This window comes from Leuciscus leuciscus (genome assembly GCF_965113295.1).
Source record: "Leuciscus leuciscus genome assembly, chromosome: 15".
In the NCBI taxonomy this organism is placed as follows: domain Eukaryota; kingdom Metazoa; phylum Chordata; class Actinopteri; order Cypriniformes; family Leuciscidae; genus Leuciscus; species Leuciscus leuciscus.
This window is the reverse complement of record NC_138739.1, coordinates 6,748,348-6,771,984: the sequence shown is the minus strand read 5'-3', so window position 1 is coordinate 6,771,984 and position 23,637 is coordinate 6,748,348. Positions and strand designations below refer to the sequence as shown.

Here is a 23,637-nt window from a genome sequence, read left to right as displayed (position 1 = left end):
ATGCCCTGACATTTGTGCTTTTTTCAGTTGCTTATAAACATATTAATGGCAAAGGTATAATTACACTCTATTTAGCACAAACAGGGCTACCATAATATGTGAGCAACATGCATGTACATGTTTGTATTTTTGAGAGAATAATGTTTATGCATGGTTATTGAAAAAACTAAAAACTAAAGTTTCTGAAATAAGGCCACAAAACACATACTAAATACGTGTCAATAAGACTTTTGACTAATTGATGTCTTTGCCTAGAGTTTTTTCTTCAAAATGATGTGAAAATCATCCTGCCCTTATCATTCACATAACACAATACATTGATTTAAATCTTGTAAAACACTTTTTGTTTGTAAAGGCAATATGCGCAAGGGGCGTCAACCATTCAACAGCATCATGCATATGTAGTGGTTCACACCTCAGGAGACAATGGGGCCCGCATACTTAATGAGCCATTCATTCAGGTGTGTCACCTATAGCCACAAGAAAGAATGCAAGAGCAATATATATACAGTATATATATATATATATATATATATATATATATATATATATATATATATATATATACATATATATTCTACCAAATTGGTTCACAGTTGGAAGCATGTCCATTTTTATTTATTTTTTAAAAATTTTGCTTGCAAATTGTATAATATCCAAGGAAAACATGTCTATTAATTGTGCAGTTAATTCTCATACTGTATTTTCAGTTTTGGAATATGTATCCTCTCCCCAAATTTGTCAATAATAAAACACAATAAAAATTATTTAAAGAAAATGCTTATATTTACCTTTTAAAATTTGTTTACATCTACCTTGTAAATATATATTTTTTTATTAAAAAGGTTACAATTACAACAACAATTGAAGTGTAATCTTTCTTTGTAAAAACTAAAGTATACATTTTATCATACATATTTCAAACTTCGAATATAGCCTACATTGACATCTATCCAAAACTAATCAACGAAATGTTGTCTTTCATATGTCTGTAACATAGGTCTTTCGTTTTTATTATAAGGAATATAAATGTTAATTTGCAGTTTAATACGTTGCTTATACAAATACATTTTATTTCAACATATTTCAATCGATTTTACTCAGTATAGCAAAATAGTTTGCTAAAAGCAGATCATTTATTCACACACAGAAACGCAATTCAAATTTAAACCGTCTTTTTGCGAGTTGTGGTAAACAGCGCATCTCTGCGTTCATTCATTCACACAGAAACGCGATTTACTTGAGAATGAAAAAAAAAAACTTACTACATTATTCCATCCGTTGCTCCTCGAAATACCAGCACTTCTGAGGTAAGTTTTCCATTATTATTATTCCTCACAGCGCTGCGAGACAGTGTAGACAACTACACTTATCTGAATAAACTTGATGTGTTTTCTCGAGCTGATATGTGGGCGTTCATAGTTTGTATGGGATCGTCTCAGTCATTTGCGTTTGAATAGCGCGCGCTCTCCGTGGGCGGGGCCGATTATAACGTAATGAGATGAGATGAGCTCGACTGGAATCGCTCTCTTTTAATACAGATTTCACAAGATGAGAATATTTGTTTTTTATATAAATTACTTCATTTAAAAGAAGAGACTGGTATCGCCGGCGATACCGTAGACCTCAGGGGGTTAAAGTAGTACAATTAGTTCCAAAGTTGTATTTGTAGTAGAAGCACAGTAAAAACAACACTTACCATCCTTTTACCACAGTAACATTACTGTGATTGTGTAGTAAAAAGACAGTAATCACAAAACTTACCATGCTTTTACCACACTATTTGTAGTTTTAATGTGATGCACTTATTGTAAATGCACAGTAACCACAACACTTACCATGCTTTCAATGCTTTATAATGTAACATCCAATATTTGTAAGGTAAATCAGTACTTTTTCTTTTAAATAATCCTATATATTATACATAATGATATTTTATTTTCTCTTTTTTCAGCTGAAAAGACCAAAAGGACCTTTCGGACTCAGTCAGCCCATTATTGTTTGAGGACAAGTAAACGGAGGAGACGGACAGCTGCATAGGCAAATATTCACAATGGTATGTGTTGGTTTTAACCCTAAATCAAACATTTTATCAAGCATTTGTTGTTTCTTAAACCTTTTCTCACAAAACCCATAGCCCAATTAGTACAAACATAGTCCGAAAGCCTTAATAATTCACAAGATTTGTACGATACTCGTACGTATTTGTATACTCGTACACAATCCTGCAGCTTTTACTCCTAGTGCTGTCATTGGCCACTGCCTCAATTCCTGTACATATTTATCGCGATATTTGTAAATCAGTTGCGCCCCTTCTTGGAAAGTAGTCGGATGTCCCGCACACTGTCAGAAAGTTTATATTAATTTCATTGTATTTATTAAAATTATTACAAATTGGTCCCTGTCTGTTCATGTTCCAATGATACATGGTGTGTCTCCACACCTCATAATCTCCCTCTGTTTGCAAGAGTGGAAAAGCTTATCTGACTTGTCACATGACATCAGATACTCGATTATTTTGTCATAATCAGAACAGTTACACTGCTGATAACTGTCCCGTTTGCATGTTAAGCATGTTATTTTTAAACGAGTTCATATGATTATTGCTTGCTATTAAAGACATACTTTTATTCATAGAAATGCCCACATATCAGTGAACTTATTACATAAAAATGCTTTTAACATTTAATTATGCAACACTCTTTACAGAAAACATATCCTACAGTTATGGATAAACTGACTATTTGCAAGTAATGTATTAAAAATACCTTCCTTTCTGTTTTGCAGGATTACTTAGTCCTTTTTTTAAAAACCTCTACAATATCAAACTCAACAGCTCTTTTAAGAGCCAACCAGTAGCTCTTTTAAGAGCTACTAGTGAGTCGCAGCGAATCTTGCCGTGATCAGCCCTTCCCAGGTAAAGTTTCTAGAATATTTCAGTATTTACTCATTAAATGCTCTCTCCTGAATCGTCAATAAATTAGCTTATTTATAACTGTCTTAATTTATGTTTAAAGAACAATAGTAATTGCACATAGAGTAAGTCGAGACTTTCTTGTTTTACAGCAGAGAAGGAAGACCAGTCCTTATATCAACGCAAGCTAATCAAATAAGTCCTTTGTTTCGGGTGGGGAAGGAACATCTGGTGCCCAAAGAAGACAGAAAGGTGTGCGAGTCCATTGGTATGTCTTCTATTGAAACAATGCTGTAATATTTAGTACATAATCTGATGACAATTTTTGGTTTTTGACCAAGTGAAGCTCTTGAAACAACTGACAGAAGAGTATGTTGTCTGGAAAGTATCGAGCATCACTAGCAAAGGCTCAAAAGAGACCTTGCCTTTCTTAAAGATCTTTTAAAATAGGTTGCTGTTGATATGGGTAAAACTGTTTTTGTTCAGTACTTAGCCTATATTATGTGCTGCAATATTTTATATATATATATATATTATTTTTTTATTTTTTTTTATATAATACTTCAATGTGTATATTATATATAATGTACTGACTGCTGCTTTGTAAATTTAAATAAGGAACAGCGAGGCAACTCTGGCCCTTTGCAATCTACTTTTTGAAGTTGAGAGTTAACCTCCAACCCCAATCGAGCACACCTGAAATTTTTAACCAAAGTCTTCAGGTTTACTTCTAGACAATAGGCAGGAGGGTTTGAGGTTGGAGCTAAATCTGCAGGACAGTGGACGCTGAGGGCCAGAGTAAACCATCACTGCTTTAAATAACGCAGAACATAAGCTGACCTGACTGTCCATTAAACAACTTCATTTGAATGGTTTGTGTTTTTGTTTTACTTTCAGACCAGGACTGGAGAACGCCTGATAATGGGATGTTGAGACTTCTTCCTCTGGTTGAGAAAAAGCTACACCACATCAGTGATCACATCTTCTGTTCTTCTGTTGTACTGTAGGGTACAACTGAACAAACTGTTTAGACGAGGAAGAAGAACATGAACACGATAGAGACATGTACAGGGAAGAGCAAGAAACCAGTTTAGCTGTGATAATGAATCATTATTTTCCAACACAATATCAAATCTGTTTTCTGTATCATAGGTGACTGAATATGATTCTCTGGCACTCGTGTTGTGGCTTCAGCAGCTGTGAATGGATTCATATGATGTTAACGTATTTTTGAAGACATTTTTCTTTATCTTGAATCGCATTTTTCTTTATGCTACTTTATCAACTTTATGCTTTGTCCTCCAATAAAGTGTTGTTTAATAAAGTATGGTGAATATTGTGTATTGAAAGTGGTGTTTGGTACAGTAAATAGAAATTTTAATTTGAGAAATTTTAATTTCTTATTTCTTTAGTTTAGTTCATAATTTAAAAACAATTACATATAATTAATGACCATGATTATCTTAGGACATAAAACATTTTATCTGGTTAATGATATTTGGGACAACAATGCAACATAAGTTGCACATACTTGCATGTATGCCAGTTTGCAGTGAAATAAAGGGAAACTGAATAACAAGAGGCTGCAGTGGGCTATCTTGCTATAAACACTTCAAACATAATTGAAGATGATCCATGTTGATCATTCTAGCACATCTACTACTGCATTTCAAATGAAAACATAGACATTACTGATGTCAGGTATATAAGCAGCAATCAGAGGGGGTGAAAAGGTAATGTTGGCACTGTTTTTTGTTGTTTTACTGAATGTTGCATTATCCTTGTGTAATAGTAATAGTGTGCGTAGATCTGTGTAGATTGTACGGGCAGTACAATCTACACAGATCTACGCACACTATTACTATTCCACCCCCAGGGGCCCAGCAACGGCCCCCAGAAGAGCAAACAAATGCACATTTCAAATGGCTGTAACTCAAAGTCTGGATAGTGTATCAAAGAGAAAGTCGGCAGGACAACTGCTTATGCCGTGAGTGTTTTTGCTTCGGTGCTGTAAGCTCCGTCTTAGTCTCGTATTTCCTTGTTTTGAACCAGAATTTACTACAATTTCTAGTTGTTTATACTACTACTAAATACGGCTTGCCCAACATCGCTGGCTTCCGTTGCTACTAGCACAACACGGTAGTAATTCGCTAGCCTGCTAACGCGCCACCCGTGCGCTCAGCTATTTTTATTTATTTATTTGTCTCTCGCGCGCTCGCGCCTTTGAGTTCATAAAAGCTCAGGTGAGTAAGAATCACTCAACAAACACGGTGAGTAATGTCTTGTCCTGTTATTATCATGCGTCGCGTCTGAATGCGTTGTTGTTTTTGGAGCTCTATCGATTTGATTTATAATTCTTGATTTTTCTCGCTGCCTGCTGTGAGTGTGTTTGCTTCGGAGCTGTAAGCTCCGTCTTAGCCTCGTATTTCCTTGTTTTGAACCATCATTTACTACAATTTCTAGTTGTTTATATTACTACTAAATACAGCTTACCCAACCCTGACGCATAACACGCTAGTAATTCGCTAGCCTGTTAACGCGCCACCCTTGCGCTCAGCTATTTTTATTTATTTATTTTCTCTCGCGCCTTTGAGTTCATAAAAGCTCAGGTGAATAAGAAACACTCAACAAACACGGTGAATAATGTCTTGTCCTGTCATTATCATGCGTTGCGTCTGAATGCGTTGTTGTTTTTGGAGCTCTATCGATTTGATTTATAATTCTTGATTTTTCTCTTTAAACCCGCTTACAACGAACATTTTCTACTCTTCCTCACTGAGAAGCACTACTGCTCAAACCTCATTGTTACAACGCGGACTGTTGAGCAGACGCGTCTCAAGCCTATTAGTGATCCAACGCTGCATACTCTTAAAGGTTACGTCCGTGGATCACGGCTGAACGAGTCTTCTCCACACTCACTTATAAACAAACACTTTTTTTTCGCCTATCGTGCGTCTACTCTACACCCCTACCACTAAAAAACCTCATAGTTACAACGCGGACTGTTGAGCAGACGCGTCTCAAGCCTATTAGTGATCCAACGCTGCATACTCTTAAAGGTTACGTCCGTGGATCACGGCTGAACGCGTCTTCTCCACACTCATTTACAAACAAACTTATAATATAAATTAGTATTAATATTGATAGCATCACTGGTAGCTTCGTTGCTAACTCACTGTCCATCTGTTAAAATGGCGAATATATCAGATGTAAGTAGTCTACCGCTTGGTGCAGGTGAGGACACATTTGAGCTTCACGCACTGCAGTCTGAGCTGGAAGCTGTTGAGAAACAGATCCACAACCTTTTATTGAGACAGGCCGAGCTGAGAGACCGGTGTTTGGCTCTTGAAACATCACGCGCCGACGCACACAAATCAGTGTTTAACGTTACTAACCCGCTGACTCCGACCGCGTCTACTCCGTGCGTTCCTCAGCATCGGTCGCAATCAGCCATGGTCTCGTTCACTCCGGCTCCAACACGCCACCACGAAGCCTGGGTGGTTCCGCAGCGGAAGACGCGAGTCAGGTTTAGACCAAGACTTTCTCCGACCCTCCCGGTTTTCGAGTTATCGACACAAAACCGCTTCTCCCCTCTACGCGAAACAGAACGCGATGCTGTGATCATCGGCGATTCCATCGTTCGGCACGTACACGCTACGTTAGGTACAAGTAAGGTGCAAAGTCACTGCTTCCCTGGTGCTCGTGTTTCTGAAATCGCTGCTCGCGTTCCCGAGATCCTGAACGGTGACGAGCGCGTCGGAACTGTGGTCCTGCACGCGGGAGTGAACGACATCAGGCTGCGCCAGACGGAGATTCTGAAGAAAGACTTCAGGAATCTAATCGATACGGTACGCAGCACATCGCCTGAAACAACGATCATTGTGTCAGGACCGCTTCCCACGTACCGACTAGGGCATGAAAAATTCAGCAGATTATTTGCGCTAAATGAATGGTTAATGTCATGGTGCAATGAGCAGAAACTGCTCTTTGTAAATAATTGGAATCTGTTTTGGGAGCGTCCTAGGCTTTTCCGTGCTGATGGCTTACACCCAAGCAGATTCGGAGCGGATCTTCTGTCAGATAACATCTCCAAAATGTTAAATACCCTTTGACTAGTAACCAAAAGTCCAAATCATAGTCTCTGCTGCACCAATTCAACTGATATAAATACTAGTGTAGAACATTGCATAGAAACCGTGTCTATTCCTCGTTTAGTGAGATCAAATAATAAATCTAATGCAGGATCTAGGAAAAATCTAATTGTTATTAAAACAGAAAATGTTGCTATTAGTAAACAAAAACTATTTCTAAAGCTAGGTCTTCTAAACATTAGATCACTCACACCTAAGGCAGTTATTGTAAATGAAATAGTCACAGATAATAGCTTCGATGTACTTTGCCTTACTGAAACCTGGCTTAAACCAAATGATTATTTCGGTATTAATGAGTCTACTCCTCCTGGATACTGTTATAAGCATGAGCCCCGTCTGATTGGCCGTGGCGGAGGTGTTGCAACCATTTATAAAGATATTCTAAATGTTACTCAGAAAACGGGTTATAAGTTTATTTCATTTGAAGTACTTGTACTAAATGTTACGCTCTTAGATGTTAGAAAAACATCCCTATTATCTCTAGCCTTGGCTACCGTATATAGACCGCCAGGGCCTTACGCTGATTTCCTAAAAGAGTTTGCAGATTTTCTCTCAGACCTATTAGTCAATGTCGATAAAGCATTAATTGTTGGAGATTTTAACATACACGTAGATAATCCAAATGATGCGTTAGGAGCTGCGTTTACAGATTTATTAAATTCATTTGGGGTCAAGCAAAACGTCACCGGACCAACTCATCGTCTTAATCATACACTCGATTTAATTATATCACACGGAACCGATCCAACCGATATAGATATCATTCCACAAAGTGATGAAGTCACTGATCACTACATGGTAACTTGCATATTACGTACTGCTGTAATATGTCATGCGGCGTCGCGTTATCAACCAGGCAGAACAATCCTCCCATCCACCATAGATAATTTCTCAAATTGCTTATCTAATCTGTCTCAGCTGCTGCCTGAACCCAAACAAACAGATGAACTAGAAGAACTAACTAGCACTATGAGCACCATTCTCTCTAGAACATTGGATGTGGTTGCACCTATTAAATTAAAAAAGGTCAGAGAGAAAAATAAAGCACCATGGTATAACAATACTACGCATGTTTTAAAGAGAGAAACCCGTATTTTAGAGCGTAAATGGAAACAAACTAATTTAGAGGTCTTTAGAATCGCGTGGAAAGACAGTATGTCACGTTATAAAAAGGCCCTAAAAGCTGCCAGGGCTGAGCACCTCCGCAAACTAATAGAAAACAACCAAAACAATCCAAGGTTTCTATTTAACACCGTGGCTAGACTAACAAATAAACAGACGTCACCCGAACAAAATATCCCGTTACAGTTCAGTAGTAATGATTTCATGAACTACTTCACTGAGAAAATAGAAAGCATCAGAACCACAATTATAAACGTTCAATCTTCAATCGCGCCTTATAATTCAGCTTCAATTATCACCCCGCAAGAACAATTACAGTGCTTTACAACTATAGAACAAAAAGAGTTAAATAAACTTATCACTTCATCTAAAACAACAACATGTTTATTAGATCCTATACCAACTAAACTACTGAAAGAAGTGTTATCTGTAGTGGAAGAGCCTCTCCTCAATATTATTAACTCGTCTTTATCTTTAGGTCATGTTCCAAGAACATTTAAACTGGCAGTTATAAAACCTCTCATTAAGAAACCACAATTAGATCATAATAATCTAGCAAATTATAGACCCATTTCAAATCTTCCATTTATGTCTAAAATATTAGAAAAAGTGGTGTCCGCTCAACTGGGCTCTTTCTTGCAACAAAATGATATCTATGAAAAGTTTCAGTCTGGATTCAGACCGCATCATAGCACTGAAACTGCGCTCGTTAAAATCACAAATGATTTACTTTTAGCTTCTGACCAAGGCTGTATCTCAATACTAGTTTTACTTGATCTTAGTGCTGCGTTCGATACTATAGATCACACAATACTCTTAGATCGACTACAAAATTATACTGGTGTTCAAGGACAAGCACTAAGCTGGTTCAAATCATACCTATCTGACCGCTACCATTTTGTCTATTTAAATGGAGAAAAATCGATCATAACTCCAGTAAACTATGGAGTGCCGCAGGGATCTGTATTAGGCCCCCTGTTATTTTCAATATATATGATGCCACTTGGAAATATTATAAGGAAACATGGAATTAGTTTCCATTGTTATGCTGATGACACTCAAATATATATTTCATCACGGCCGGATGAAAACGCTACATTTTCCAAATTGACAGAGTGTGTTAAAGATATAAAAGATTGGATGACGCGTAATTTTCTTTTATTAAATCCAGACAAGACAGAGGTAATACTTATCGGTTCAAAAAACCGCCCACAAAACCTCGCACAATACAACTTTAACATCATAGGATGTCCTGTTACTTTATCCTCTACAGTAAAAGACCTGGGTGTTATACTCGATTGCAACCTGTCTTTTGAAAATCATATTTCTTATGTTACAAAAACAGCCTTTTTCCACCTTAGAAACATTGCTAAGCTACGTAATATGCTATCAGTTTCTGATGCAGAAAAGTTAGTTCATGCATTCATGACCTCGAGACTGGATTACTGTAATGCTTTATTAGCTGGTTGTCCTGCATCCTCAATAAACAAGCTACAGTTAGTCCAAAATGCCGCCGCTAGAGTTCTTACGAGATCAAGAAAATATGATCATATAACACCGATTTTATCATCACTGCATTGGTTACCTATAAAGTTCCGTATTAATTACAAGGTATTGCTACTGACTTATAAAGCCCTAAACGGCTTAGCTCCAGTCTATTTAACGGATCTTCTATCGCCCTATAATCCATCGCGCTCTTTGAGATCACTAAATTCAAGGCTTTTGGTCATACCTAGGATATCCAGAACCACCAAAGGAGGGAGAGCATTTTCACATTTGGCTCCAAAACTCTGGAATAGTCTTCCTGATACTGTTCGTTGCTCAGACTCGCTCTCCCAGTTTAAAACTAGATTAAAGTCGCATCTCTTCAGCCAGGCATTCATATAATCCTACAGTTCAAACTACAATCCGGCCTCTATCCAATGCCAGAGGAGAACTGGCCCCCGACTGAGCCTGGGTTCTCCCAAGGTTTTTTTTTTCTCCATTAAGGCACCTGATGGAGTTTTAGGACACCATTAGGTCACTTGATGGAGTTTTTCGGTTCCTTGCCACTGTTGCCTTTGGCTTGCTCAGTTGGGGATATTTTGGGGATATTTAATTTAATTTTATCAATCAATAAATTCCTCTTGAAACAAACTTTGTTGTATTATTTTAATTTAATACTGTGAAGCTGCTTTGATGCAATCTGTATTGTGAAAAGCGCTATACAAATAAACTTGACTTGACTTGACTTGACTTGCTATGTTTAATAAATAATGTTGGCCACAGTTTTCAGACATATATGGAAAGCTGGCATAAAGGTTATTTTTAAAGTGCTCACAGTAAAATATCACATTTCAGCCTGCTCCTCATATATGTCATAAAGGTTTGCACAATGAACACATTTAGATATCCAGTTGTCCATTAAAGATATTATTTATTCTAACATTTATTGTTTCATTACTAAACGTTTTAAACTACATAACCCACATATCTCTGCCATTCTATCAGTGGAACATGAAGCATGGAGTTGTAGTGCATTGCAATGTGCAGACATGCTTAGGGTTAGGATCTCGGTAAAGGAGTAATTTATCACAACATAGAGACACTTTATAGTTAACTTAATGTATAACTAACGCAATAATACCACCAAAACATACTTTGGAACATGAAGCGCCGTTTTAAATGGGTTAAACGATTGTCCAATCACAGCGAGTTCTGCGATAAAGTCACAGCCAATAACAACCCAGCTGAACAGATGCGTCACACTTACATGCCCATTTATGGTAAATGATGACAGATCTCTTCTGGTTCCGGCTGCAGGGATAGATACCTTAAATATTTTATATTTAGGCTGTTAAACATGTATTCCTTCTAATTAAATTATAAAACTCATTATTTAAAAACAAAAGACGCCTTTGTGTGGTTACCATCCAAAAACGAGTTCACATGATCAATGACACAAATTTGCTTATGGATAAATTTGAAAGAGAAACATTTTTCTAAGCAATGGCCTAAAGCAGGGGTGGTTTTGCAGTATTTTAATTAAAGATAATTACATGTACTAAAGTGCTTCTAACATTTACAGTGTATGTATAGTATATCAAAGGTATATCAATTATATTCAAATAAATGTAACAAAAGCACAATGAATGGACACAATTTTGAAAGCATATTCCACTATTTAAAGCCAAACTGTTTAAAGACAAATGTAGTGCCAAAACTACTGCACAACAGTATAAAAATCAATTAATTAAAATGATCCAGATACAGGGGCAATCCATTATAGTGACACATACAGTAACGTTAAAAAAAATTTGCTATGATGAAGTTATATTTTTACAAACCAAGAGATGAGATTCAACTTTGTTATGTGAAAATACATTTGTTTCTTCGCTTTAAAGAACAAATAGGCAAAAACGTAAGCACAACATTTTACATTATCAACTTTCATTCTATATCCTTGTGATTATTGGTCACTTTTATTGTAACTATGCAATGAATATGTCCTTTAGCAAAACACCTGATGAGCACTGACACTTTTTTGATAAAGGGATTAGGCAGAAATCAAGTACAGTTTATGAAGCTGAAAAGAGAAAACAAAATGCTTTAACAATATGGAAAAAGATAAATCACTATTTTCAATGTTGGTTCTGCATATATCATAGAGATCCTGAGGAGGAGTGGGACTCCACATGAAGACTTTCAGAAACTGAGACAGAACAAAGGGTGCACCTCGTTGGACACATCCTATGCATGCCCAAACAACAACACCCAAACACAGTGATGAAGTGGACACCACCAGGAGGATGCAGGAGACAGGGAAGACCAAGGAAGACACGGAGACAGATGTTTCATGAAGACCTGAAGAATGTCAGTGTCCCATGGGAAGATGTGGAGAACTTGGCCATGGATCGAATACGTTGGAGGACACTTGTTGCCCAATGTGCCCAGCACAGCACTTGATGATGACGTTGTGAGTTTATCCATAACTGTGGGATATGTTTTCTGTAAAGAGTGTTGAAAATAAATGTTAAATAATTAAATGTTAAAAGCATTTTTATGTAATAAGTTCACTGATATGTGGGCATTTCTATGAATAAAAGTATGTCTTTAATAGCAAGCAATAATCATATGAACTCGTTTAAAAATAGGACTGGTCTTCCTTCTCTGCTGTAAAACAAGAAAGTCTCGACTTTTACTATTGTTCTTTAAACATAAATTAAGACAGTTATAAATAAGCTAATTTATTGACGATTCAGGAGAGAGCATTTAATGAGTAAATACTGAAATATTCTAGAAACTTTACCTGGGAAGGGCTGATCACGGCAAGATTCGCTGCGACTCACTAGTAGCTCTTAAAAGAGCTACTGGTTGGCTCTTAAAAGAGCTGTTGAGTTTGATATTGTAGAGGTTTTAAAAAAAAGGACTAAGTAATCCTGCAAAACAGAAAGGAAGGTATTTTTAATACATTACTTGCAAATAGTCAGTTTATCCATAACTGTAGGATATGTTTTCTGTAAAGAGTGTTGCATAATTAAATGTTAAAAGCATTTTTATGTAATAAGTTCACTGATATGTGGGCATTTCTATGAATAAAAGCATGTCTTTAATAGCAAGCAATAATCATATGAACTCGTTTAAAAATAACATGCTTAACATGCAAACGGGACAGTTATCAGCAGTGTAACTGTTCTGATTATGACAAAATAATCGAGTATCTGATGTCATGTGACAAGTCAGATAAGCTTTTCCACTCTTGCAAACAGAGGGAGATTATGAGGTGTGGAGACACACCATGTATCATTGGAACATAAACAGACAGGGACCAATTTGTAATAATTGTAATAAATACAATGAAATTAATATAAACTTTCTGACAGTGTGCGGGACATCCGACTACTTTCCAAGAAGGGGCGCAACTGATTTACAAATATCGCGATAAATATGTACAGGAATTGAGGCAGTGGCCAATGACAGCACTAGGAGTAAAAGCTGCAGGATTGTGTACGAGTATACAAATACGTACGAGTATCGTACAAATCTTGTGAATTATTAAGGCTTTCGGACTATGTTTGTACTGATTGGGCTATGGGTTTTGTGAGAAAAGGTGTAAGAAACAACAAATGCTTGATAAAATGTTTGATTTAGGGTTAAAACCAACACATACATACCATTGTGAATATTTGCCTATGCAGCTGTCCGTCTCCTCCGTTTACTTGTCCTCAAACAATAATGGGCTGACTGAGTCCGAAAGGTCCTTTTGGTCTTTTCAGCTGAAAAAAGAGAAAATAAAATATCATTATGTATAATATATAGGATTATTTAAAAGAAAAAGTACTGATTTACCTTACAAATATTGGATGTTACATTATAAAGCATTGAAAGCATGGTAAGTGTTGTGGTTAATATGCATTTACAACAAATATCACTTTAAAACGATCAATACTGTGGTAAAAGCATGGTAAGTTTTGTGATTACTGTCCTTTTACCGCTTTCACAGTAAAACTAGGGTTACTGTGGTAAAAGCATGGTAAGTGTTGTGGTTACTGTGCATTTACAATAAGTGTATCACATTAAAACTACAAATAGTGTGGTAAAAGCATGGTAAGTTTTGTGATTACTGTCTTTTTACTACACAATCACAGTAATGTTACTGTGGTAAAAGGATGGTAAGTGTTGTTTTTACTGTGCTTCTACTACAAATACAACTTTGGAACTAATTGTACTACTTTAAATCTGATATGAATATGATTAACTGATTGAAGGTAACGTTATAGGCTTATAGCACGTCACGTGACAGACAGTGTTTAATCACCCTGTTTTGAATTAGAAAGCAATGAACAAGGTGTCAGATTACATCTGTGTTGAATATAATATAGCAGTTACAGCCTATCTTACATTTGCTTTCAGTTTGTTTTTATAAAAATGTGCATGTTTAATTATTGATGTTAAAATATACTACATTATTGCTCATGTTTAATTGTTGTAATTTATCATTGTTATTATTATGTATATTCATGTTTATTTTACTGTTTATTTTATAGAAAACCACACAAACACAACCATACAAGCCAGTCTGTTGAGTGGTGACAATAAATGGGTTATTCCCAGAAAAGTGCATCTCCGTTTGGTCTCTAATCGGACAGTCTTTGGTGGGTCAGCACCCTGAGCTGGCAACTTGTCGTATAAGTGCTACCAATCAGAAGCATTTTTTCATGATGATGTTCTTGATGGGAGATTCAGAGACAGACTGAAGCTGGACAATCAAACTGGATCTCTGACCATCACAAACACCACAACTGAATATGCTGGAGATTATAAACTACTGATGTTTTCAGGAAGAAGATTTTTCTCATCAAAATCATTCAGAGTTTCTGTCTATGGTGAGTAGAGATCATTTTTCTTCTCCTTCAAATATTCTTATTTACTATTTACATGTTGAATTGTTGAATCTTTACAGTTTGAGATGACAGACCGTATAAAAACTCACTTGGAACCGAATATAAGATTGTTGATTAGATTTGATCATATTTCTGTGTATTCAGAAATATTAGTTGATGTCAGCGCTGATATTAGTGTTTATTGACTGATCTGATCTCAGTTTGATGTGTTTATTCCTCAGACTCTGTCCACTGTTGTGGTCCTACTGAAGCTGTGATTCGATTGGTCCTCTCTGCTCTGGTGGGCGTGGCTACTGTCATTATTGTGGTTTATGAGATCAGATCCAGAAGAGCTGAACGAGATCAAGCACATATTCACACATCAGGTACATGATTGATGATGTCATTTCTCACAAACTGATTTTGCATGTATAAATATCTGTGAGATTTATTAATTTATTTATTTTTATGTTAATCTTTTTCAGGAAGTATTGAAATCTAAAGCAGAACGCTGAACTTTAAAGGTTCTTCAAGTGTGTTTTTGTTCTTCTAGTGTTTTTTTCATAATAAATACTGATGATTATTTGTGTTTGTGCTCTCTTTCAGTGTCAGATTTTAACAGTGTCACTTTATTGTTTATATTTCACTTTATTGTTTATAATTTCACTTTATTGTTTATATTTCTCTCAAGTACAAAAAAATTATAATAAAGAGACACAGATCTCACTTTTCTACTGCTGTATATTTGTCATGTATTTTCTTGCCTTTATCAATAAAGTTTCTCACTCTGAGGTTCAAGAGTCTCTCATGATTTATTCAGAGGAATACAAACTTTATGTATATTTTAAATATTTCAGCAGTGTACCATATACAGCTTTATTTCTACTTTTTTAACAGGTATTTCTTATAGCCTATCTTTAAAAAACATTATTATTATTATTAATATTACCAATTAGTTTTATATATATATATATATATATATATATATATATATTCCGGTATAAACAACATATACATCTAAAATATATATTTTTTTGTTTTTAAATTGTATTATTTAGTAGCAGATTATTTGGATATTGATTGTAAATATATTTTAATATCAATTTTAAATTGTTCAAAATTTGGCATTTTTTCACTCCAAATGTGTCCATTTGACTTTATGAAAATAGTATCGGCCAATCATAATAATTAAATCAAATATAAACAAAATTTTTTTTTTTGTTTGGGTCTCATCAGTGCTCCATTTCCTCCAATGATAAAGTCTTTAAATCTCTAGTGGGAGGCGTGCAAGATGGCGACATCTTGAGGAGGTAGTTTTGAGATACTGAGGATAAAGGTTTGTTCCTTCACCTCATATCCTTCTTTTTGTTTAATAAATTGACCAGTCTGACATCTAAATGTAAGATCTTAGTATCAAACTTTTTTCTGTAGTAAGCTAAGACATGTGGCTATGACCTTGAGTTTGTCTTTATCTCATTAGATGTGTTTACAGCAGTGTATTTTAGTCAGTTTACAGATGAATGACTTTGATGGAAATAAAAACCCTCCATTCTAGCCTCTGTAACTCTGTGTCAGTAAGGTCTAGAATCACCCTGACACTTGTATCAGAAACCAGAGATTGTTTCCTTTCCAATGATACCAGGCACACCCCTGAGTGTCAAAGTATATGGGAGCTGTACCACTTTTAATTTGGGTATGTCGTTTAGATAAAAAACATGAAATTTCAGCCGTTCCATAAGAGGTTAAGTCAAATCAAGTCAAGTATATTTGTATAGCGCTTTTCACAATACAGATTGTATCCAAGCAGCTTCACAGTATTAAATTAAAATAATACAACAAAGTTTGTTTCAAGAGGAATTTATTGATTGATAAAATTTAATTAAATATCCCCAAAATATCCCCAACTGAGCAAGCCAAAGGCAACAGTGGCAAGGAACTGAAAAACTCCATCAAGTGACCTAATGGTGTCCTTAAACTCCATCAAGTGACCTAATGGTGTCCTAAAACTCCATCAGGTGACCTAATGGAGAAAAAAAAACCTTGGGAGAACCCAGGCTCAGTCGGGGGCCAGTTCTCCTCTGGCATTTATGAGCTAGAGGCCGGATTGTAGTTTGAACTGTAGGATTATATGAATGCCTGGCTGAAGAGATGCGACTTTAATCTAGTTTTAAACTGGGAGAGCGAGTCTGAGCAACGAACAGTATCAGGAAGACTATTCCAGAGTTTTGGAGCCAAATGTGAAAATGCTCTCCTTCCTTTGGTGGTTCTGGATATCCTAGGTATGACCAAAAGCCTTGAATTTAGTGATCTTAAAGAGCGCGATGGATTATAGGGCGATAGAAGATCCGTTAAATAGACTGGAGCTAAGCCGTTTAGGGCTTTATAAGTCAGTAGCAATACCTTGTAATAAATACGGAGCTTTATAGGTAACCAATGCAGTGAAGATAAAATCGGTGTTATATGATCATATTTTCTTAATCTCGTAAGAACTCTAGCAGCGGCATTTTGGACTAACTGTAGCTTGTTTATTGAGGATGCAGGATGCATTTAATTTACCAGATAATTAACACGGAGAGTTGCTGTAAATTGCTTTTGAACGTTGTAATTAACCCAGAGAGATTGCATTGAATGGCGGAAAAACGAGAGAGGGAGAGTAACGTTAAGGTAAAAAAAAAAAAAAAAAAAGCCTAACAAAGTCGCTGACAAAGATGAAGAACAAAGATGAAGAACAAAGATGATGAAATGCAAATTTGCAGCACTGACCTTCAAACAGAGCACGCATATGTAGTGCAAGGCATCACAGTTTCTTTACCGGATTCAACGCCCAGGACCCCTGATCCGAAGAAAAGTACAAATGAACCGTCTCTGTCTGAAACTCAAGAAAACATCATGCGATGCATAAATTAAGGGCAAATACGGTGAGCATTGAAGCTTTAAAGAAAACGACGGAATTCCTCTTCAATGAAGTAAAGGATGTCAAAGATGATGTGAAAACTTTGAAAAAGGACACGAAGGCGATGCATGAGGTCAGTGATGCGCATAGTAAGAAAATGTCGGAGTTCGATTCCAGGCTTAACGAGGCAGAAAGGTACAAGAGAAGATGGATCTGGGATTGTACGGTCTGACTGAGCAAACAGGTGAAGATGTAAAGGCACAAGTGGTGGATATCTGTTGTGCAATTCTTCCAGAGCTAACCACCAAAATACAACAGGATGTAGATCCAGTACACCGGCTCGGAAGAAAACTTGAAGGAAACGCCACGAGAGGGAGAACCCTCATCATCCAGTTTGTGTCCAGATCCTTACGAGATATACTTTGGAAAGCGGCGAAAACCAGCACCTACCTGAGGTCCAAGGAGCTACGGTTCGGAGACTATGGACAAAGCCTTACGCAGACAACTGTGGCCAAAAGTGGAGGCTGCTCGGCAGGTATGGGAAGAAGGCTTACTTCGTCGGCGTACGAGCCTTTGTTGATGGAAAGGAAACACCTCCCTAAGGTTTTGAATATGATTATATGTGCATAATTGTTGATAAAGAACTGCATATGGACACAATTCTGCATGTGTTAGTATACGGTTACAAGTGCAGTCATAATCTGATGGAATTTTGTGACATTTACAACAGAATATTTCTTTCAGTTTACGGTCAGAATGGATCTTTGTTAACTGAAATATAACTATAATATATTGCACTTGCACAGCATAGTTTTCGAAAGGTTTTGATTTAGTTCAAGTCTTATTAAGGTCAATTTGGGTTGTAAGTTCTACTTTTGAGGTGTAGGAACATGTTTTGTTTCATATTTGTCAAATCATAATTTTTGGAAGAGCCAATGGGGGGGGGGGGGGTGATTTATGGATGTCATATGGGAGTAATCGATCAGCTGGTGTTGCAATATTAAAAGGTACATTTAAGGGGAAAATAATTCAAAACAAAGTGCATGATTCAGGTCGATGGGTGATACTGGTTATAGAAAAGAATGCTGATTTTTTTTTATTTTGGGGAATATTTAAGCAAGTAATTTTACCACACAAAACAAAACTTTGTTTTTGAATTTTGAAGACCAGATTGGAAAAACAGTGGAACAATATAGCAATGCGAAATTAGTACTTGGAGGGGATTTCAATACAATATGGGATTCTGAAAAGGATTGTTTTCCACCTCGTCTGAGTAACAGGTCTGTTCTTCCAGAACTGAATAGTATATGTTCTACTCTGGACTTGATTGATATTTGGAGACATACGTATCCAGACAAAATTCAATTTACATGGTGTAAAGGAAACTTTCTCAACAGTCACGCATAGACTATTGGTTAATTTCAAGAAATCTATTGAATTATGTTAATGAGGTCTCTATAGAGCCTTCTGTTCTTACAGATCACAAAGCTATTTTTCTCTCGTTAAATACAACTAAATCCAAAGATGTTAAAACTTTTACATACTGGAAAATGAACCAGAATATATTGACAGATGTGCAGTTTAGAGATTATCATAGATTTTTGGAAGGAGGCAAATGTAACTAGTCCTTAGACTTTTTTATAATTCTTTTATTGAAAGTGTTTTTACATTCTGTATCACTTGTTGGTTTGGAAATGCCACAGTGAAACAAAAGAGTTCAATTAGGAAAGTTTTAAGTACAGCGAGCAAACTAATTGGTATCCCTTTGAGAGGGTTGGAACAAATTTATCTTAACAGATGCCTCAGTAAAGCAACAGAAATCACAGCAGACAGTAGACACCCTCTGTTTGATAAATTTGAGATATTACCTTCCGGGCGAAGGTTTAGGATGCCAGCGATTTTTAAAAACAGGGGGAAAAACTCCTTCCTGCCACAGGCAGTCAAATTGTTGAACAAAGGTAATGCAGCTGCGTACTGAGCGGGTCTCAGTGATGATTTTGTGTATCTTATTATTATTGTCTTTCATTCTCTTTTTTCGTATTATGTGACGTGTATTGCTGGTGCTGTATGTGTATGCAAGTATGTGAAACGCAAGCAACAAAATTTCCCTAAGGGGATAATAAAAAGTACTCAACTCAACAACTCAACTAATTTATTTGGGGTAAATTGGGAATTAATGAAGTATAAGATTAGAACTTTAGCCATAAGGAGAGGAAAGGAAATAGCCAAATATAGAAGAGAAAACGAAGAAAAAATTATACAGGAAAGCCTTTAATCCCATAAAAGGAATCCCCATTTAGGAATCCCATAAGCCTTTCTGGAAATTGTAATATAGATCAAGAAAATACAAATAAATTACTACAACTACAATTAGATTTAGATAAAATATATGAATATAAAGCAAAGGGTGCCTTCATAAGATCAATAAAGAAATGGTTAGAGGAAGGAGAAAAAAATACAAAATACTTTTTTTTTTTTATATGGAAAAAAGGAATGTAGAACTTGCATATATGGTCAAACTGAATATTAATGGACAGTTAACAGAAAATTCTAAAGAAATATCAAGATATGTGGCTGAATTTTATGAGAAATTGTATTCTTATGATAACAAATTGAGTAATGCACAGTCATTCTTAGATTCTATTAAAGATGACATTCAAAAGATAAGTGAGTCTTCTATTGAAATGTGCGACCAAGAGATTCCTTTAAATGAAATATCTCACTGTATTAACAAACTCAAAGACAATAAGTCACCCGGGAATGATGGTTTAATTAGTGAATTTTATAAATATTTTCAAAATGAATTATCCCCTTTTTTGTTAGCTGTATTTAGAGAAGCTATACAACAAGGTTATTTACTCAATTCACTGAGACAAGGCTTGATAACTTTATTATTATTTTTAGAGAATTGGCGTCCCATTACGCTAATCAATAATGATGCAAAACATTTTGCACAAATATTTGCAGAAAGATTGAAGAACTGTCTTGATCCCATAATTGATGAATGTCAATCAGGATTTATGAAAGGTCGTCACATTTGTAATAATATTAGGCTCATTTTGGATTTAATCGACTACAATGAATTTATTACAGATAATAGTTTTGTTTTATTTGTTGATTTCTTTAAAGCGTTTGATACTATCGATCATAACTTTATGTTGGAGACCTTAAATTATTTTGGTTTTGGAGTATACTTTAAAAAAGCTATTAAAACACTGTACAATGACTGTAACAGCTCAGTTAAGTTATCATATTGAACGTCATCCAGGTTTAAAATCAATAGAGGTATACGACAAGGCTATCGCATTTCACCGTTTCTTTTCTTACTTGTAACACAAACCATGGCCATACATATTAAAAGAGATACATTTTGTGGTATTAGACTTTTGGAGAAAGAGTTCAAATGCTCTCAATTAGCGGACGACACTGCTATTTAAAAAAAAAAAAAAAGTGAAACTGAAGTTAAAAAAGCTATTGAGTGCCTTAATATTTACTCTTTTATGTTTAAACATTAAAAAATGTGTGTTATTCCCCTTGAAAACATGTAATCATAATAACATTCTTGATATTCCAGTAAAGGAGTTAGTAGATTATTTAGGTATTAAGATCTGTAAAGACCAAAAAGAGAGAAATAATTTAAATTTTACACCAATTATTAGGAAAATTAAACAAAAATTTAATTCATGGTTAATGAGAGATCTTTCATTAAAAGGAAGAATATTATTATCCAAAACTGAAGGATTGTCACGCTTGGTGTATACAGCTCTTGCATTAGATGTTCCACAATCAGTTATAAAAGAGGTGGATACTATTTTGTTCAATTTCATTTGGAAGAACAGACCTCATTATTTAAAAAAAAAAAACAGTTTTATGCAAACCAATTGAGGATGGTGGTCTAAATGTACTTGACTCTAATACTGCTAATTGCGTATTTAAGAACAAGTGGATAAAGAACTACTTGAACTCTAAAGGCAAAAGGTTCATTTTTGATAAACTGGGGGGCTTAGAATGTTTTTTGAGGTGTAATTTTGATGTAAATAAGATTCCGATAAAGCTTTCTTCTTTTCATAAACAGGTTTTTCTATTATGGATGCTCATTTTTAAGCATATTTTTTCTCCACACAAATCTGTGATTTGGAACAACAAATATATTACATTTAAAAATAAATCTTTATTTTACAGAAACGGGTACAATAATGGTATAATTTTGGTCAGACAGTTATTTAAGAATAATGGACATCTTTTTAATTACTGCGAATTCCTTAACTAGTATAAGATCCCTGTAGCGGCTAAAGAGTTTGCAGTAGTATTTGATGCCATTCCTAGTGGCCTTATTCAACTTTTATCAGGCAATGTATCTTCCGAAGCTATCCCCATATATACTACTAATCAGTTAAGTATTGATGGCGTGAAAATTATAGATAAAAAATGTAATAACTTTTATAAATTTGAGAATTATGTAGAATTACGTTATTGCCTAAATGCAAACCTTTTTGGAACTCAATGTATAATCAGATTGAATGGAAAGAGGTCTGGAACTTACCGATTAAATACTGTCTGACCAATAAAGTTAAAGAAATTACATATAAGATTATTCACTTGATGTATCCAGTGAGACAAGTATAGTCTCAAGATTTTTTTAGAGACATGGAGACGACATGCAACTTTTGTAATACAGAAGAAGAATCAATAAAACATTCATTCTTTGAATGTGTATTTACCCAATTGTTTTGGATTGATGTTGAATATCTGATATTTTAAATTCACAAAATTAAAGATTCAACTATCTGTTAAAGATATTTTTTGTCATACAAAAATAAGAGTGTGGAGCAAAATTTTGTTGTTAACTTAATAATTATGGATGGAAAATACCATATACATAAGCAGAAATGGACAAATAATAAACCTATTATATTATTTAAAATTGAGCTTAAACATTATATTGAAGCCCTAAAAGATGCAAGAAATAAAAAAGCGAAACGGATGTATAGAATTTTTTTATCCTTTTCTTTGTAATTGTTTGTAATTTTTCCCCTGTGTCATTTTTTTTATTGTTTTTTATTATGAATGTAATAGATAATAATACACTGTGTTCCTCTGTATATGTATGTTGTTCTGCAATAAAAATAAATAAATAAATAAATAAATAAATAAATAAAAATCTCTAGTGTGATTTGTCTCTGTGGTCTCGTCTGAGGAGCAACACCTCCATCTAGTGGCTCACCCTGAACTCACATGTTATCAGGAGTTATTTACTCAGAATCTGTAATGAGATCCAGTGATTGTGTCTGTTACTCAAGAAAGCCACTAGATGGCGCTGTGTTCAGTATTATGTGACGAATACTGTGAAACGAGTAATGAAGAATAAAACCACATGTTGAAGTGTTCAGAGAAAATAAACAGACATGTTGAAACTGCACTGAGAAATATTTTATTCAAATCACTAAACAATGATACCAGGAGTGAACTCAAACTAAAAACAGCTCACTGGATATTTTCTTTTTTTCTGACCATTCTCTGTGAACCCTAGAGATGGTTGTGTGTGAAAATCCCAGTAAATCAGCAGTTAATTAAATACTCAGACCAGTCCATCTGGCACCAACAATCATGACACGTTTAAAGTCACTTAAATCACCATTCTTCCCCGTTCTGACACTCAGTTTGAACTTCAGCAGATCGTCTTGATCATGGCTGTGTCCGAAATCCGAAACCCTTTTCCCTTAAATATGGCACTATTTGACAGTACGATGTACATTTTAGGACATCCTCAGATCTCAGTCATATGACAAAAAGGCATCGGCCGCAACGTCCTCAGATGAAAGCGTAGAAGTTTAGAAGTTAGCTAAATAACACATTGCAACTATAGCTAGCTTGTATGTTGGCAAACTACAGTGAAGTTAAAGAAATCTTTTGAGCTGGACTGTGTTTTTATAAGCACAACGCTGCATTGTGTTCAGAGGTTACCAGTGAAACAGCTTTATTTCTGCTGATCCATAAGCGCCATCTACTGTCAGAGAGGCCATTACATTTCCATTCGGCCCGTCGCTGTTTTTCTGCAGACCAATGTGAAAAATGTCATGTTCTCTTCTGTATAGAACTGAACCAGTGTAACATTTAGTTAAAACTGTAAGAATAAAATATTTTAAAAACACAGTCGGCCTTTATCAGCACAAGTTCTTTGGCAAGGGTTTAGTG

The 23,637-nt window shown here is 35.4% G+C and overlaps 1 protein-coding gene and 1 long non-coding RNA gene across 4 annotated transcripts in view; both read left to right on the top strand.

The window, feature by feature from the left end:
* LOC309474951 (uncharacterized protein) overlaps positions 1-23,637 on the top strand; it is a gene marked incomplete at both ends in the record, with an annotated part of 355,810 nt that overhangs the window by 191,368 nt on the left and 140,805 nt on the right. The gene's annotated exons all lie outside the window — the stretch shown is intronic.
* Positions 2,867-13,653, top strand: LOC309476433. 3 transcript variants are annotated; one of them, XR_014198143.1, is made up of 4 exons: positions 2,867-2,917; positions 3,067-3,182; positions 3,812-4,210; positions 13,486-13,653. It is a non-coding gene; the product is annotated as an uncharacterized lncRNA (long non-coding RNA). The 3 variants fall into 3 exon arrangements; XR_014198144.1 differs by lacking the exon at positions 13,486-13,653 and having other exon boundaries at positions 3,812-4,337; XR_014198145.1 differs by lacking the exon at positions 13,486-13,653 and having other exon boundaries at positions 2,874-2,917; positions 3,070-3,182; positions 3,812-4,337.